At 44.2% G+C, this 18,336-nt stretch overlaps 1 long non-coding RNA gene and 1 pseudogene across 2 annotated transcripts in view; one reads left to right on the top strand and one right to left on the bottom strand.

Annotated features, from left to right (window-relative positions):
• Positions 1-18,336, top strand: part of LOC309492563 — a 276,178-nt gene that overhangs the window by 120,335 nt on the left and 137,507 nt on the right. The window lies entirely within an intron of this gene.
• LOC309492934 overlaps positions 917-18,336 on the bottom strand; it is a 104,333-nt pseudogene continuing 86,913 nt past the window's right edge. Inside the window, exon 2 of the transcript XR_014211755.1 lies at positions 917-2,009. The product of XR_014211755.1 is annotated as an uncharacterized misc_RNA (transcript). The remainder of the gene's footprint in view (positions 2,010-18,336) is intronic.

Genomic DNA, 18,336 nt, shown 5'->3' with positions numbered 1-18,336 from the left:
GTAGGCTAGCTATCAACATGAAGGAAATCCGCGTTACAGGCGTTATAGAACATAAGCCGCGGGCAGTTCTTCTAAACTAACATTAACCTGCTACTTTAGTTTGCATAAAAAAAATATAAAGATTCATCACTAACCAGATATTTATGGCGAAAACTTCGCCGACAGACACAGCGACGCGATGCAAAGGCCTGCGCTCTCAACGTTACTCAGGGAACTGAAGAGTTATTCATAAAACAGCAGCTTGTGGTTATTTTTCGCCGTCATTTCGTACTACTGTATTTAAATTTACAGTAACATGTCCCAATGTCCCAAACTACATTGAAACATAGAGTAGCCTAGCCTATCATATTGTACACAGCTTATAGTAAAATGTTGAGAATAAATTAAATGAAATATCTAAATCCTGGTCAGCTACTCTCTAAATAATTTAAAGTTATTAGCTAGAATCCATGCATACAAATATTAAGATTTATTACTTACCATATGACGAAGTTCCAGGTCGGCAGAAACGACAGGTCTACACGATCACTGACACAACAGAACAACTCATTCAAATGCGCTCTCATGCACCCCCCACTGACAGAAGTTAAGACTGTTAATGGTCACCCAGTCCTGAAAATGTTTTATGTAAGGATAACGTTAGTAGGCTAGCAATTTTCCTTGTGGAATTGTGTGTGGTGTTTTTCGCGGTCAGTTTGCACTGCTGTATTTAGATTTACAGTAACTAATAATTTCCCAGAATGCATTGGAAATCTACAGTAACATACTGTCAACTGTGTGCACAGTACATAACTGTTGAAAATACAAAATAATACTGTGATCTGATCAAAATCTACAGTAACATACTGTACATAGGTTATACAGCAAGAAACTGTTGAGAAAAAAAGTATAATGCTGTGAAAACAACAGAAATCATTTACAGTGTGGGATCAGAAACCCACCAGCAGCCAAACTCATGGCAGTTTTCCTCACAGACGGTGCAGGTCGTCGCCTTCCTGCTCTTCCATGAAGCGCTTTCAATTTGACAGTCTTTTTGACTTTAATGTTGAACTTTGTACGCCTGTCAATCTTTTCCTTGTTTTGTCTCATTGCCTGCTGAATCTGAATTTTTTCAGTCTCCTTTGATTCTTTCTCTTGAATTTGCAGATGTAAGTTGCAGATAAATGCTTCAAATTGAATGCGGACATCAGGACATTTGAAGTCAACTCTAAACTTTTTCTGTTCTTTTCATCCAATGACTGAAGGAATTTATTTGTCTCTTCCATGCTGTCTTCCCAGGCGTCTCTTTGAGCACGAAGGTAACGTCTCTCACTGTGACGGGCGTCAGCCTGCTGGTTGTTGAATAAGAAATGAACAGGTTGGTTATTGTGGTCTCGTCTGCAGGGGATTCTAGCTTTATTAATGGCTCTGAGGACGTTTTGGGGTGGCAGGCCATCAGAGTGTGTGATTAGAAACACAATGTTGTTCACAATGTCTTTTCCAAATAAAGAAAGAACTGAACTGATGATGTAATGCTGTCTGTCTGAGAGGCGATTCTTAGATGCTTGAATCACAAAACACACTCACGGACTCCATCATTATTCTGAAACAGTGTGGATAAATTCTCAGCAACTTCCAGATCTTTTTCCAGTCCTCTGTCTCCGTATCCTGGAGTATCAATGATGGTGAGAGATATGGGACTCTCTTCAGGACAGACCTCATACATGGTGATTTCAGAGGTTTGTGATTCTGATTGGTCTCTGGCTTCTTCTTCTGTGATTTCATACCATATTTCTTCCTCAAACTTCACTCCCAGTAAGTAGTTGACCATGGTGTTGATGAGAGTCGTCTTCCCAGCGCCGGTTTCTCCCACCAGCAGAACAATTTTGTTTAGTTTACTCGTATCTTTGTTCCCATAAGTCAATTTTCGGACTTTTCCATGATCATCAAGCACTTTTCTCACTATGTTTAGACGAAATCGTTTTGGAGGGCCACAATGAATCAAAGTTGATCTGCGTTGTGAAAGCTGTCTGTAAAATATGGAGGTAAATGCTTCTCTGAATATTGATGTAGCAAAAAAATACACAGATATATTAGTAGCAATAGTAGTAGTAGCAAGTAGTAGCACTAGTAGCAATAAATACAAAGATATGTTGTGTTACATACGTTTTCAATATGAACATATTAATGTAACAACAATAGTTTAGGAATATTTTGTAAAAAATAATGTTTAGGGTTTTATTTTATATTTTATCCATATTCAGATGATATTTGAAAAAAAAAAAGTTAAGGCTAATTAGGGAGTGCCACACCCTCGCATTTTGTGAAGCTGCAAGGCACCAGATACAGTCCGAATGGAAAGACGGTAAACTGGTAAGCCACTCCTTCGAACACGAACCTCAAGAATGTAGGGCTATCAGGATATGAAAGTATAGATCTTTAACATTCAGTGTTTATTGAATTCAGCAAGCTTTTGAAACAGACCTTACAGTCTAACTGACAATTGCTGAAAAGTTGAAGAGAAAATATCCTGGGTCTGCCATTGTGTATATGCACACATTCAGGAGCACATCTCTCTCTCTCTCTCTTTCCCCAATTCATTGAAATTAATTTTATAATTCATTCTAACAGGTCAAGAAATGTAATCAACAAGAACATCAAGAAATGTAATCTTACCACACTACATCTGTGTCAGATTTAAAGCGAACTAAAGTTTAACAAAAAAATAACCGTCTTTTTTAAACTTCCATTCAAATATTGCGCTGAAACATTTACAGCTGGCAAGTATAGCTGTGAATTATTCCTTACATACTGTAATTGATCAAGAAAGCACATACAATTCTACTCACCCAAAAATTCATGATAATCGATGGACTGAATGTGTCGACCTCACAGAAGCCCTTCACTGTCACTTACAGTCTGCTTACAGCTAAACAATTAATTGCTTTATTTGTAAAACACTGTATTTATTATTATTGATTTATTATTAACTATTACTATATTTAATACACACCAGCCTCTGTGTCAAGTGTCTGGTTGAGTAAAAAGCTTTGACGGAAATGCCAGTTTATTTAATACAGGCATCGGTGTCAAGAGAAATGGCCAGTTCAAGGTGAAGATGACACCATAACGCTTATCTTTTTCGATGGACATCCTGGGATGTTTAATGACCACAGAGAGTCAGGACCTCGGTTTAACGTCTCATCCGAAGGACAGTGCTCTTTGACAGTATACATTTACATTTACATTTACATTTACATTTAGTCATTTAGCAGACGCCTTTGTCCAAAGCGACTTACAAATTAGGACAAAGTTCAGCGAGTCATCATAAAGAGGCAAAAGCAACAACAACGCAAGAAGTGCTCAAAATACGAAGTTCAGGTATTATTCAGAGTAGCATAAGCCTGATAAGTGATGTTTCAAAGGGAAAGGAATTTTTTTTTTCTTTTTTTTTTTTTTTTTTTCTATAAGGTTAAGTGCTCACGGAAGAGATTGGTTTTCAGCTGTCTTTTGAATGTTGTCAGGGATTCTGCATTCCGGATTAGGGTGGGGAGAGCGTTCCACCAGCATGGAACTGTGAATGAGAATGTTCTGGAAAGTGATTTTGTGGCTTTCTGTGATGGAACCCGATTGACCGATCGTAGGTGTCTGGTAGGGATGTAGACTCGTAGGAGTGAGTGAAAGTAGGAGGGAGCTGAGCCTGTGATAGTTCTGTAAGCAAGCGTCAGTGCCTTGAACTTGATGCGAGCAGCGAGAGGTAGCCAGTGCAGAGAGATGAACAGAGGAGTGACGTGGGCCCTCTTGGGCTCGTTGAAGACAAGACGAGCTGCAGCATTCTGGATCATCTGTAGGGGTTTGGTTGCACATGCTGGAAGTCCAGCCAGAAGAGCATTGCAGTAGTCAAGCCTAGAGATGACCAGGGCCTGGACGATAAGTTGTGTTGCATGCTCAGTTAGGAAAGGCCTGATTTTCCTGATGTTGTGCAAACCTGCATGATCGAGCTGTCTTTGAAATGTGATCTGTGAAGGTCAGCTGGTCATCAAACGTTACTCCAAGATTTCTGACCGATCTTGATGGGGTGATTAATGATGACTCTAGCTGGATGGTGAAGTCGTGCTGTAGAGACGGATTGGCAGGGAGGACGAGAAGCTCAGTCTTTGCCAGGTTGAGCTGCAGGTGATGTTCCTTCATCCATGTGGAGATGTCCGCCAGACAGCTTGAGACCCGTGCAGCTACTGTGGGATCATCTGGTTGAAAGGAGAGGAAGAGCTGCGTGTCATCAGCATAGCAGTGGTAGGAAAAACCGTGTGCCTGTATGATGTGTCCCAGTGATGTGGTGTAGATGGAGAAGAGGAGGGGACCAAGAACTGAACCCTGGGGAACACCTGTGGTCAGCTGATGTGCTCTGGATACCTCACCTCTCCATGCGACCTTGAAGGACCTACCTGTGAGATAGGACTCAAACCAGTGGAGTGAAGTTCCTGTGATGCCCAGTGATGAGAGGGTGGACATAAGGATCTGATGATTCACCGTGTCGAAGGCAGCAGACAGATCCAGGAGAATGAGGACTGAAGATTTGGAAGCAGCTTTTGCGATCCGTAGGGCTTCTGTGACTGACAGTAATGCAGTCTCAGTTGAATGTCCTTTCTTGAAGCCAGATTGGTTGACATCCAGCTGGTTGTTTAGAGACAAGAAGGATGTTAGTTGGTTGAAGACAGCTCTTTCAAGTGTCTTCGCAATGAATGGTAGGAGAGAGATAGGTCTGTAATTCTCTACAAATGATGTGTTTAGCGTGGGTTTTTTGAGCAGTGGAGTAACCCGAGCCTGCTTGAATGCTGTAGGGAAGGTGCCAGTATGGAGGGATGAGTTGATGATGTGTGTGAGTGATGGTAGAAGTGTGGGAGAGATGGCTTGTAGAAGGTGTGAGGGGATGGGGTCAAGCGGGCAGGTGGTAGGGTGACTGGAGAGGAGAAGTGTAGATACTTCTTCCTCGGTTAGCGAAGAAAAGGAGGACAGAGGGGTATTGGCTGTGGAATGGGGTCGGTCTGGGTTCCTGTGTGTGTGGAGCTGAGAACTGACTGCTGATAGCTGTTGTTTTGTTGGTGAAGAAGTGCGCAAAATCGTCAGCAGTTAAGGAGGAGGCGGGTGGTGGTGGAGGTGGACAGAGGAGAGAGTTGAATGTCTTGAAGAGTAATCGTGTGTTGGAGGAGCTGTTGATCTTGTTGTGGAAGTATGAAGATTTTGCAGCATGAACATCAACAGAAAAGGAGGAGAGGAGAGATTGATACATACTCAGGTCAGATGCGTCTTTTGATTTGTGCCATTTCCTCTCCGCTGCCCTGAGTTCGGTCCGGTGTTCCCGAAGAACCTCAGTTAACCAGGGGTTAGAGGGAGTAGCGCGTGCTGGCCTGGAGGAGAGAGGGCAGATAATGTCTAGAGAAGAGATTAGAGTGGAGCATAAGGTGTCCGTTGCGGTATTCACATCCAGAGATGAGAATTGTGAGGGTGGGGGAAGAGAGGATGATACGGCAGAGGAAAGATGGGAGGGGGAAAGTGAGCGCAGGTTTCGTCTGAAAGTGACTGGTGGTGGGGGTGGTGGTGCAGGGGTAGAGAGTTGTAGACTGAAAGTAATGAGGAAATGATCTGAAACGTGGAGAGGTGTCACCAGGATGTTTTCTGTGGTGCAGTTGCGTGTGTAAACCAGGTCCAGTTGGTTGCCTGATTTGTGAGTACCTGTGGTGATGAGTCGTTTGAGATCGAAAGAGGCTAGGAGAGAGGTGAAGTCTGTTGCATGTGGCTTTTCGAGATGAATGTTGAAGTCACCGAAGACTAGTAGTGGTGTGCCGTCCTCAGGGAAAGTGGACAGCAGCACATCCAGCTCATCTACAAAGTTACCCAGCTGACCTGGGGGGCGATAAATGACTACAATATGGATTTTAATGGGAGTTGTAAGTGTAATAGCATGATATTCAAATGAGTTGTTGTTGCATAGAGAAGAGAGCGTGGAGTATTTGCAATTGTTAGAAACGAGAAGCCCTGTACCCCCACCTCTCCCAGACTGGCGAGGGGAGTGGGAGAAGGAGAAATTGCTAGAGAGAGCAGCAGGGGTTGCTGAGTCTTCTGGACGAATCCAGGTCTCAGTCAGCCCCAAGATACTAAGAGTAGAATGAGATGCAAAGGCTGGAATGAAGTCAGCTTTATTGACTGGTGACTGACAATTCCATAGACCCACGGAAAGAGAGAGAGGAGTATGTGAGGATGTGAGGATGGGACGCAGATTGGCAATATTGCGCTGTCTATTGCGCGTGATGAAAGGACGTTGCCGAGAGATAACAGGAATGTATTGAAAGCACATGTTGATTAAGGTGAACAATAAGATAAGTAGAGGGAAGAAAAAGGGAAGAGGAGATACGTAAGTGCCTTTCTGGTGTCCTTGCTCGGTGGAGTCGCGCAGGTAGAGTCGCTGGTCTTTACCCGAGTCGGTCTTCACACGAGGAGCCTGAACGCTTCCGCTGACGCTTCCGCGACAGCGTGCAAATTACACAGATATACAGATAATGCTCTCACCGCTTGAGTGAGTACAGCTGTTTCGTTCGGGCAATTAAGTCAATAACGGCAAAATGTGTCAAATCTAAAGTGCTAGGAGCAAGGGCTTAAGTTACGTGCAAATTAGATTGCTATAAACATTTACATGTGTTTCGTTCGCAGCTATTTCTCTAAAGTGCCAATGCGTCTAACTGAAATACAGGATTATGTGAAATTAAAATTAGAAAAGAACAAGAGAATCGAAGATGGCCTTACCTTGGCTAAAATAGAGCACTGAAATATCAGGAGAACAAGGTATTCTAGAGAAAACCACTTGTGAGCTGCGTGCCTCTAGTATGCTGCCCGCTGGTCCTATTGAAGTGATCTGAAGCCCTTCTATTTATATCTATCAATTCTTACAGATGCTGTTTCGTTCGGGCAATTAAGTCAATAACGGCATAGTGTCCCCGTCACTATACTGGGGTGTTAGGACCCACACAGACCACAGGGTGAGCGCCCCCTACTGGCCTCACTAACACCTCTTCCAGCAGCAACCTAGTTTACCCAGGAGGTCTCCCATCCAGGTACTAACCAGGCTCAGCCCTGCTTAGCTTCAGTGGGCAACCAGTCTTGGGCTACAGGGTGATATGGCTGCTAAATCCAATACCTCCTCCTTAAAGGTACAATATGTAAGAATTTTGCATTAAAATATCCCAAAATCTCAAGGCCAGTGTTATATATTTTGTTAAGTTGATTACTTACAATATCCCAAATGTTTCCAACTATTTTTAAATCGTGAGAAAATTGCGATTTTAACCAAGGAAACGGGGCGTTAGAACAGGGGTGAGCTGGGAGTCTGCAGTCAATTGCGTCATATCCGCGTTACCCTCGGTTTCCGCTCGTACTGCGTGGTGTCCTGGACAAATGCGGAAGTTGTAGTTGTAGCGTCTATCAAGCAACAAACTTTAGCTTGTTTCTTGCAGTCGTTATGGTACACAATTCTTTACCGATTGCAGCTGGTTCTGTCGACAAAGCATGCTTAATTTTATTTTTTCCAAATGTAGCATTCGGTAATAGTTATGTTTATGTAAGGAAAGTATTTTTGCTTTAGATTTGTGTTTAGTTTATTGACATTGTTTATCACGTCTGGTGTTTATGGCCATGTAAATAAACATAGCATGTGTTATACATAAAGATTAATCAGTATTTTGGCAAATGATGTGGGTATGTTCGAATGTACTTTTACAACAATTGTTTAGAACACGTAAAACTGCGCAGCGTTATCACAACAATGAATTCGACAAATACAGTAACATCTATGATAACCAATGTAGTATTAAACCTTACTTTTCTTGCGGTTAATTCATTTTAATGAAATAAAAGTGTGATGAGGTTTAAGAGTCAGGAAGGAAGAAGACAGGGATCGGCGTGACTGGGACTCGTACTTTATTAAAATAAAGCAAAACAAACAAAAGCCGCGCACAATGCGCATTCACCGTGGCAACCGCGACGGCTCAAAACAGTTCAAAAATGAGAGCTCGGATCCACCGGTTTTCTTCCTCTGCGTCCAATTTTCTCTCCAGTCTCTCTCTCGTTCCAGCGCGGCTTATAAGCGGTCTCTCCACGCCAATAATACTGCAATAAGACACAGGTGTTCGTCATTTGCACTTGACCTACTTGCTCGTCTCTTCTCTCTCCCGTCACAGACCGCGCTGAACCACGCCCCCCCTCGCCACAAAAAGCATGTCATTAAACGCAACATTTATAAAAATAGAACTTAGCCTCATCCATGAACATGATTTTTCGATTCCCGTCTGACTGATTTACATCCACGGTGGAGTTTAAAACGACAGTTCCCATCATTCCACGCTCCTTCACATCGTCATCAAGCTACGCCGTTGTTGTTGTTTGGAATGTAGCGCCCTCTAGCGGCAAAAAATTATTGCATATTGTACCTTTAATGTAGACAACATGTGGTATTTTGTGTCTTCTGGCAAAGAGCCTCGTGTCAGCCACCCTCCGACTCTCAAAAGCTGCTGACAAGGTTTGTCCTCCTGTTGCACCTTAAACTATCCGACTCTCTTGCACCAAGGCACTTGTTGGCATCAGCAATTTCTGACTCCATCCTCTTGCGAGTTCTTCTCAACACTAATATCCTCTTCAACCTAAGCAACCAGGCAACTGCTACTCAAAGTTTCCTCCAATCTGAAAAGTAAGCCATCAGCCAATCTTGAACATTGAGTATTTACCACATTTACAATGGCTTCTTTCTTGACCTTGAGGTCGTCAACCCCTACTGCAGTGTGCACAAGATGTTTGGGCCAATCCTCTTCTGGTTTGCACAGAAACTTGGGGCCTTCTTTCCATCTGTTTTTCTTAATAAAATCTCCAGCCCTCCTTCCTCTGGATGCATCATCATCTGGATTCTCCTTTGAGCCATCATATCACCACTGTGATGTATTTGTGCCTTTCCTGATAATGGAGACTCTGTTTGCAACAAAAGTATGAAAACGCTTGTCCTCATTCATGACATACTTGAGCACAGATGTGCTGTCTGTCCAAAAGACAGATTCTTGCAGCTGGAGCCTCAGCTCTTTCTTTAACATCAGGTCAACACGAACAGCAAGCACAGCAGCAGTTAACTCCACATGGGGAACAGTGATGACCTTTAACCCTTCCCTGAGTGGTGTTTAAATGTCCCATTCTGATTTGTGAAAAGTTTCACAGTTCAGTTTGGGTCAGTTAACCCTTCCCTGAGGGTTTAAATTACAGATTCTGATTTGTGAAAAGTAGTAAACAGTTAATTTATAATTTATAAAGCTTTAACAGACATTAATAAGCAGTTTATAAATACAGCTATAAATGATTTATTCTTGATTTATAAGCATATCTATCATGTGTTTAATAATAAAATTAATTGTATTTTCACACTTTATTAATGATAAATTTATCATGTCTAAATGAAGTATTGCATTATTTTGGAGTTGTCAGTGAATCATAAGATCACTTATAAAGTGTAAGTAAATGATTAACAAACTATTTAAATGTACTGTCATACATCATATTATTCAGACATATAGTAGCCTAATGGTTACTTAGTGTGCAAATAAATGCTTTATTAATGTGACACTCACAGAATACGTTTTTTGTTGAGATTAATACTTTTTGTTTCCTTTCCTTCTATTGCAATCGTATTCTATTTTATTCTGATTTATAGAATTGAATACTAATGAGAGATTACAAAGAAGCACACAATGACATGCTGTTTCATAAAATGGACACAGGGTGGCAGCACCCACCAGCAGCGTCACTCTGGGACCATTAGCAATGCGCAGAGCAAGGTGAGCTCATAATCCGAATGGAGAATGAGCAACTGGTGTCCTGGGTCGCTGATTTCTGTGTAATATTTCCAATATTTCCAGGTTAGTTACACACCTTTTATGTGACTACAGATGTTTATAAGCTAATATGAATCCCCAGTGATGTGTGGTCTGTAAGCTAAAAGTATGTCCAATGTGTAAACAGACTGACGGTACGTAGTTGAGAAAATGGCGGCCGACTCCGCATCAATTGTTCCTTTTGTTTGTTCCTTGCGCCTCCGGGGCATTTGTGGGTTATTGCTGTGTGTGTGGAAAGCAGCTGTGTGTGTAGTACAATGTTCAAGGGGTAGTAAGTTAATGCTAGTGTACAGAGTAAGACCTGTTACGGCTGCAGCCTTGTTTAATGGCACACACGTTAATATTAGACAATGATACAGTTAAAGGGATAGTTCACTTTGAAATTAATTTTTGGTATGTTTTAGCTTACCTCAAGGGCATCCAAGATGTAGGTGTCTTTTTTTCCGCAGTAGTTTCAATTTTGATATTTTTAGGTCAAACCGTTCTTGTCTGTCAGTCATATAATGCAGGTATATGGTCACTGTCTCAAAGAGCATGCACAGAGTCCAAATTAAAACAATTCCCCGTCGTCCAAATTAAACAATTCCCCATCGTAAGTACACATTGATGGCCTAAGACACGAAACGAGCGGTTTGTGTGAGAAAACGAACAGTATTTATATCGTTTTTACCACTTATACACAGCCATGTCCGAGTGATCTGATCTGACGTGTGCGCAGACTGGTGCATAGATATATACACACTAGATGTCGCCTTGTCTACGGCAGTTCATTGGAACGAATGACTACGTTTACATGCAGCCAATAACCCGTTCAAAACCGGGATATTAGCAATAACCCGGTCGCGCACGGCCATGTAAACACCGGCAAAAACCCGGATATGCTCATATCCCGGTTTTTAAAAACCCGGATATTATCCCTGGGGTACCCCTTTTCTAACCCGAATTTTTGGTCATGTAAACGCGTATCGGCATATCCCCATCAAAAGGAACATTGATTTGTGTTCTGCGCATGTTCTATTCGCAAGGAATCTTGGTCTTTTGAGTAGAGACGGCGCATACAAAACCCTGCGTGCAGTATACCGGAAGTAAACAAGAAGTAGAGGTAAACATGGCGAGACGCAGCACAGCACCACACTTTTGGAGCGAGGAGGAAAGCGCAAACAAAGGTGATCGCTATCTGCCCCGAAATATTCATTATCCGCGTGCTGCTGCTGTTGTTGTTGTTGCCTTTGGATACAGGAAGAAGAATCGGAAATGACGCACATTGCGTCTTAACGTTGTCCGTACGTCCAGACGCTAACCGTGCGTCGCCGTTTACATCGGGATATTGCCAATTGATTACAAATTCCATGTATACAGGAGTAACTCTCTCTACTCACGCATGTAAACGGGTTTTTCTGAATGTTTCAGAAACCTAAATAGTGACCTTAACCCGACCATAACCCGATATTTGACAGCATGTAAACGTAGTCAATGTCAGCCCTTAGCTCTTCAGTACAACCTGGAGTGTAGACTCTCTCTAAATAGGTGAAACAAAACAATTGACAAGAGACACATTGTGTCTCTTAGTGACATTTTCAAAATATACATTTCTAAAACGCCTCGGTTACGACTGTAACCTCGGTTCCCTGAAGAGGGAACGAGCGTTGCGTCGAAAACTGACGCTATGGGAACGCTTTGCGTGATGACGTCTTGAAGCACATGTAAAATCAGTCCAATGGTGTGGCGGAACGTCAGAGGCGGGTGACGTCACGTACCAGGAAGCTATAAAAGCCGGCCCGAAACAGAAAACGAAAGCTTCGTAAAAGTCTGAAGTTGAGCTGACAGGCATAAAGGAGATATGGCAGGGCGACGCAACGCTCGTTCCCTCTTCAGGGAACCGAGGTTACAGTCGTAACCGAGGCGTTCCCTTTCAAGGGAACTCCCGTTGCGTCGAAAACTGACGCTATGGGAACGTCTATACCAATGCCTCCATAGCTACAAATGTCTGTCCTGTGTGTAATCATGTGAGCAGCACTAAGAAGACAAAACATGAGACCCTGGAGTAGAGTCTAAATCCAGAGAGTAGAACCTGACGAAGGTGTGCGGTGAGGACCAGCCTGCCGCATCACAGACGTCCTGTAACGATACTCCTGATATAAGGGCCTTAGAGGCCGCCATACTCCTAGTAGAGAGCGACCGGACAGCCAAAGGAGAAGGCTGTCCAGCCGCCTCATAAGCCAGTGAGATAGTCTCAACCACCCACTTGCTCATCCTTTGCTTAGACACTGGACCTCCCTTGTTAGGGGAGCAAAAGTCACTTTTACGCCACAGGGCAGCTCTGTGGACATACGCGTCTAACGCCCGAACAGGGCAAAGCAAATTATTCGCCTCCTGGTCCGATTTCGAAAGGGAGGAGGACCTCCAAGTGCCACGAGGGAAACGAGATACCAAAGGGTCTTTCCCCACAGACATTCCACCCAAAGGACTGTGGTAAGCACCTACGGCCGCCACATAAACCTTTAAAGTGGACGGGGTCAGACCTGCAGTGAACCGGTCCTGCAGGAACTCCAGAACTGTACCAATTGGGCAGTTGACTGGATCCAACCGACGGTCACTACACAAAGAGGTGAATACTCTTCAGTTCAGGGCATAAAGTTTCCTCGTGGAGGGAGCTTGGACTGTAGAATGGTCTCAACAACCTCAGTTGAGAGACCTGACTCTATGAGCTGGGCCCCCTCAGAGGCCAAGCCCACAGGTTCCACAGTTCTGGGCGGGGGTGAAATATTGAGCCCCCTGCTTGGGACAGAAGGTCCCTCCTGACGGGTAGCTCCAGAGGATGCCCGTCGAGGAGGGACACAAGATCGGGAAACCATACTCTGCCCGGCCAGCGCGGGGCTATAAAAAGCAGGCAAACCCGGTCCCTGCGAACTCTTTCCAGAACTCCCGGGAGCAGAGCAACTGGGGGAAAGGCGTACAGACGTAGCCTGCTGCCATGAGACCCAACAGTCTCTGGAACTGTTTGACAGTGAGTAGCTGGCCTAGCTTTACACTTCTCACAGCTGCCAGGATGGAATCGAAGCGTGGCGATGACAGGCGCGCCTGCATCGACACTGAATCCCAAACCACGCCTAAAAAAGTGGTCCTCTAAAATGGAGAAAGCACACTCTTCTTGGCGTTCAGCCGTAACCCCAACTCTTTCATATGGGCGAGAACAACATCTCGATGTTGAACCGCCATCTAATGCGACTGAGCTAAAATCAACCAATCGTCGATGTAGTTCGTGATGCGAATACCCCGGAGGCGCAGAGGCGCCAGAGCTGCATCCACACATTTGGTGAAAGTGCGGGGTGATAAAGCCAGGCCGAATGGAAGAACTCGATATTGGTATGCTTTGCCCCCGAAAGCAAACCTCAGGAACTTCCAATGACACGGACGGATGGAAATATGCGTCCTTGAGGTCTATCGTGACAAACCAGTCCTCGGACCTGATCTGTGGCACGATTTGTCTCAAGGTTAACATTTTGAACTTGAGCTGCATGGCTGACTCGTACAGAACTCGAAGATCTAAAATGGGACGCAATCCCCCGTCCTTTTTTGGAACTATGAAGTACCGGCTGTAAAACCCGGTTTCCCTGTTGGAGGGGGGTACATATTCTATGGCCCCTTTCTCTAACAGAGTGTTTACTTCCTGTTCCATAACCAGAACCTGCTCGGGGCCCACCACTGTGGGCAGGACCCCCATAAACCGCGGTGGGCGTTAATAGAATTGTATCTAATACCCTTTTTCCACGGTCTGCAGGACCCAACGAGAAACATTTGACAGTAGCTTCCACGCTGTCAAAGATTCTACTAGAGGTACCAGTCTCTCGAGACTGGTTTCTGGATTTTGTTGCTGTTGAGTAGTCGGTTCGTCGCCCTGTAACGGCGCACCGGCAGGGAACAACCAAACAGACTGCTCCAGCACCCTCCTCAGAGGGGGCGGGCATCCCGAGGCCACTACGTTTCCGGGTGGACCTTGAGATATGTGCTCGCCGGAGACCGCTGCGCCCTGTAACACCGGAGGCGGCAGGGTTGGCAGAACGGTCCCCTGAGGGCACCGAAGAGAGACGGCACCGTATTTTTCTCCTGCTGTTGAGTAGTCGGTTCGTCGCCCTGTAACGGCGCACCGGCAGGGAACGACCAAACAGACTGCTCTAGCACCCTCCTCAGAGGGGGCGGGCATCCCGAGGCCACTACGTTTCCGGGTGGACCTTGAGATATGTGCTCGCCGGAGACCGCTGCGCCCTGTAACACCAGAGGTGGCAGGGTTGGCAGAACGGTCCCCTGAGGGCACCGAAGAGAGACGGGCACCGTGAAAAGAGGTGTTAACCGCTCTGCTTCGGGGGGACTACCCTCATTTGTCCTGAGCCCTCAGACATCAGGACTTTTTCCCAGCAGCCTTCTTGGCGGTAATAACGGTCCGCAGATCCGTTTTACCCCTCGAAGACTGCTGGGTTTGAGAGCGCCCTCCGTGTCCCCGAGATTTTTGTGGGGGAGCACGAGAGGACACACTCTGTTTTTGAGTGGCACGATGTTCAGCGCTCTTTTTAGAGGAGTGAGGCTGCTCCCGCTCAGCAGCCTCAATGAAAGAACGGCGGGGGAGAAGTTTTTGTAATGCAGCTGCCTGTTTAGCAGCTTCCTGAGATTTAGCTACCGCACTGTTTACTGCATCACCAAATAAACCAACAGTGGAAACCGGAGCATCTAAGAGAACGTGCTTTTCTTTCTCTTTTATATCGCTCAAATTGAGCCACAGATGCCTCTCAGTGGCCACCAGGGCTGCCATAGACCGCCCGATTGATTTAGCGGTCTCCTTGGTGGCCCTGAGAGACAGATCTGTGGCTCTGCGTAGTTCAGCCACTGTGTCAGGACCAATTCCCCCGCCCTCCTCTAAATCCCCCAATAATTCTGCCTGATAGGCTTGCATAATAGACATCGTATGCAGACACGCTGCAGCTTGACCAGCGGCTGCATACGATTTATGAACCAGAGATGATGTGAATTTTACTGGCTTAGAGGGAAGTGAAGGAGCTTTCAGGGAAGATGCCGTTGCTGGAGAGAGATAGCTCGCAAGCGTCTCCTCCACCTTCGGCATCTCCCCATAACCATATTCTTTATATTTGTGAATGGAAGAATAGTGGGATGTTTGTGGTGCATACACTCTGTATGAAACCGGTTTTCCCCACGATTTCGACACCTCGGTGTGGAGATCGGGGAAAAACGGAAGGCTTCTTCGCTGAGGCTGTGTACGAGATGGCAGGAAGCGTTCGTCGAGCTTACTTTTCGAACGAACGTCCTGCCTATCCTCTGGCCACTCAATAGATAATCTGTGAACTGCTCTCGTGACAACATCGAGCAATTCCTCAAAAGCGTGAGACTGAGGTGGCGAATCCTCAGACTCAGCTTCAATACTAATAACGTCCAACTCCTCAGAGCTGGACAATTGCAGTATTGGTGCCTCCATCGGGGGGGAAGAAACCGCAGCGCGTGCTTCCACACCCTGATGAGAGGCACTGGATCTATCAGAAGGATGTTGAGATAAGGCAGAGCCCGTCTCAACATCCACTGATAAATCCATTTGTGAACCCCAGGTCTGAGATCGACGCCGTGCCTCGGCAGCGGCGGGACCCAAGCCCTGGGGAACGTGATCGGGATTGAACCGAGCCAAGCGGGATCGGAGCGTACGCAATGGAAGCGCCTCGCAATGCACACAGTCACCACCCTCGAGTGCTGACTGGGCATGCTCCTCACCCAAACAAACAACACAAAGAGTGTGAGTATCACCTCCCGTTAAATAACGCGGGCAGGGATGGACACACACTCTAAACTGCTGCTTGCTCGCCATACTGAATATATATATATATATATAATATAGACAGACAACACCAAATAACAAGGACAGATTCAACACAGAGCGCAACTGAAGACTCAGAAAGCTTTCGTTTTCTGTTTCGGGCCGGCTTTTATAGCTTCCTGGTACGTGACGTCAACCGCCTCTGACGTTCCGCCACACCATTGGACTGATTTTACATGTGCTTCAAGACGTCATCACGCAAAGCGTTCCCATAGCGTCAGTTTTCGACGCAACGGGAGTTCCCTTGAAAGGGAACTACAAATATGATACTAATTAGTATGAAGTGGCATGGCGCTAGAGGGAATTGTAGTTTAAAAATATATGTCTCAATATATTGAAATTGGGATTTGTAAATCATGATGCAAGAATACACTGATGGGTTAAAGGGGATGGGAATCACATTTGTGTAATACAATTGTAAATACCCTACTGTTAAATAGGTGAAAATCAAGTTTGACCATTTTTGACAGCAAAACCTCTTGGTGACTCTACCCATATGGGTATAGTAATATAGCTGAAGTCAATAGCTATTTCTAACAGTTGGTTTCATGTCTGTAGCCCTTTCTGTTCCTGAATGACAAGCTTTCAAACATGCACCAAGGTCAAGGTTCAGAGGTCAATATTTCAAAGCAGGAGCCATTTACAACCTTCAGACTGACATATGTTACTCTCCAGGTCGAGCCCTTTCCAAACATATATTTGGTTTAGTCCTACAACAAAGTTTAAATTTGAACTTTTCATGGACAAAGGTGATCGCTATCTGCCCCGAACTATTCATTATCCACTTGGCTCAGGCATAGTTTCAGTGAGGACTTTGAGGCCCCGACCTCAACTTTTATATATTTTTTTAGAAATTTAGTATTATAACAATACTGCACATATGTATGTACCGCAGCCAAGCAAAAAACAGACTGTTTGAGTGTTTTGGCTAGAGTCATAAACTTATGAGCATCAGCATTAATCTAGGGCTGCGTTCCAGTCCAAAGTTGTCATGCCCTTCACTTGCTAACTTTCCTCCGTCTCGTTCACTCGGATGTACGTCATTGCGAGTGCTCACTACTGGCGGAAACTGCAATGGGCTGAATTGGAACGTCCTAAGCCCTTGATCACTTGGAATCAGCTATGTAGTTGATTTATTATTTACATTTTTTTTCCTTTAAGAATTTGTTTAATGCAGCATCCAAATGTTTATATGTGTGTTTGGGTTGTTTTAAATAAAAATAAAAAATATATATAATATATCATAGAGTTGTCTGTTGTGGTGGTGATAAAACGAGATCTGTGGTGACGTCACTATCGTACTGCATTGTGGGACATATAGGTGCCTGAAGTGTACATATGAAGTAGACTCGCTCCCTCGGTCAAAATCGAGGGAACGAGGGTCTGTCCATCTAAACTTCCCTCGTCCACTTCACGAAGTGGAACGCACTTCAAAATGGCGGCAGGGATTCCCCCGAGGGGAAGTGCTTAGGGAAGTTCGCAAGTGCATGTCTAAAAGTGGACTGGAACGCAGCATAAAAGATGCAATAGGCCCTATGCAAATCTGCACTACTTCCTGAACTTCAGCCAGCTCCTTTGTTTCCTGTCTGCCATTATTGGACTGGAAGCTGATTAATCCAGGTGTGTCTGACCAACAACAATAATCAGACACACCTGGATTAATCAGTTTGTCCAATAATGGCAGACAGGAAACAAAGGAGCTGGCTGAAGTTCAGGAAGTAGTGCAGCTGTGCATAGGGCCTATTCGGTGTCCAAATAGTACTTTTAAATGATGTCAGTGGTGGATGACGTTTTCAGATCATTTACTTAAGTAAAAGTACTAATAATTTGCTGGACAAATACTCTGTTACACGTAAAAGTCAAAGTCAAAATAACCACTGATAATGTTACTTAGGTAAAATTATGAAAGTATAATCAGGAAAATGTAAAGTATTGAAAGCAGAAAGAAAAACATTGTAATAGCCTATTATTATCATGATATTATTATTCCTCATGTGTTAATGTAAAAGCATGATTTTACTGTTGTAGTTGGTTGTGGGTGAACAGTTTTGTCTCTGACTGCATGAGATGATTATTTCATTATGGATGAATTTGCAGATTTTTTTTATTTGTATTAATCGAGAGCCCATAGCCCAAAAGTAACATCTTCACACTGCTTGTTTTGTCAGTCTAAACCTAAAAATGTTTAAAAATATCTATTCAAATAATCTAGATGAAAATCTTCACATTTGTGAAGCTGGAACCATGAAATGTTTTTACATGACATGACTTAAAAATGATCTAAATAGCTGGCAATTACAGTTCTGTCGATCAACTAATGTACTAACTGTTCTTGTATAAACTGTTGAGTACCTCATTTATACTCTTCATATTGTTTGTGTGCAAAACTCCACCTTTGTAAAGTAACTAAAGCTGTCAGATAAATGTAGTGAAGTAAAAAGTACAATATTTCCCTTTGAGATGTAGTGGAGTAGAAGTGCCATATAAGTACAAGAGAACAACAGCTTTATCATGCAGTGTAGCTGTGAAAAAAGTCTGTATCAAGTCACTGCTAATGCA

Source organism: Leuciscus leuciscus (genome assembly GCF_965113295.1).
Source record: "Leuciscus leuciscus genome assembly, chromosome: 2".
NCBI lineage: Eukaryota > Metazoa > Chordata > Actinopteri > Cypriniformes > Leuciscidae > Leuciscus > Leuciscus leuciscus.
Note: the sequence above shows the minus strand (reverse complement) of the source record. Positions and strands in the feature narration are given on the sequence as shown.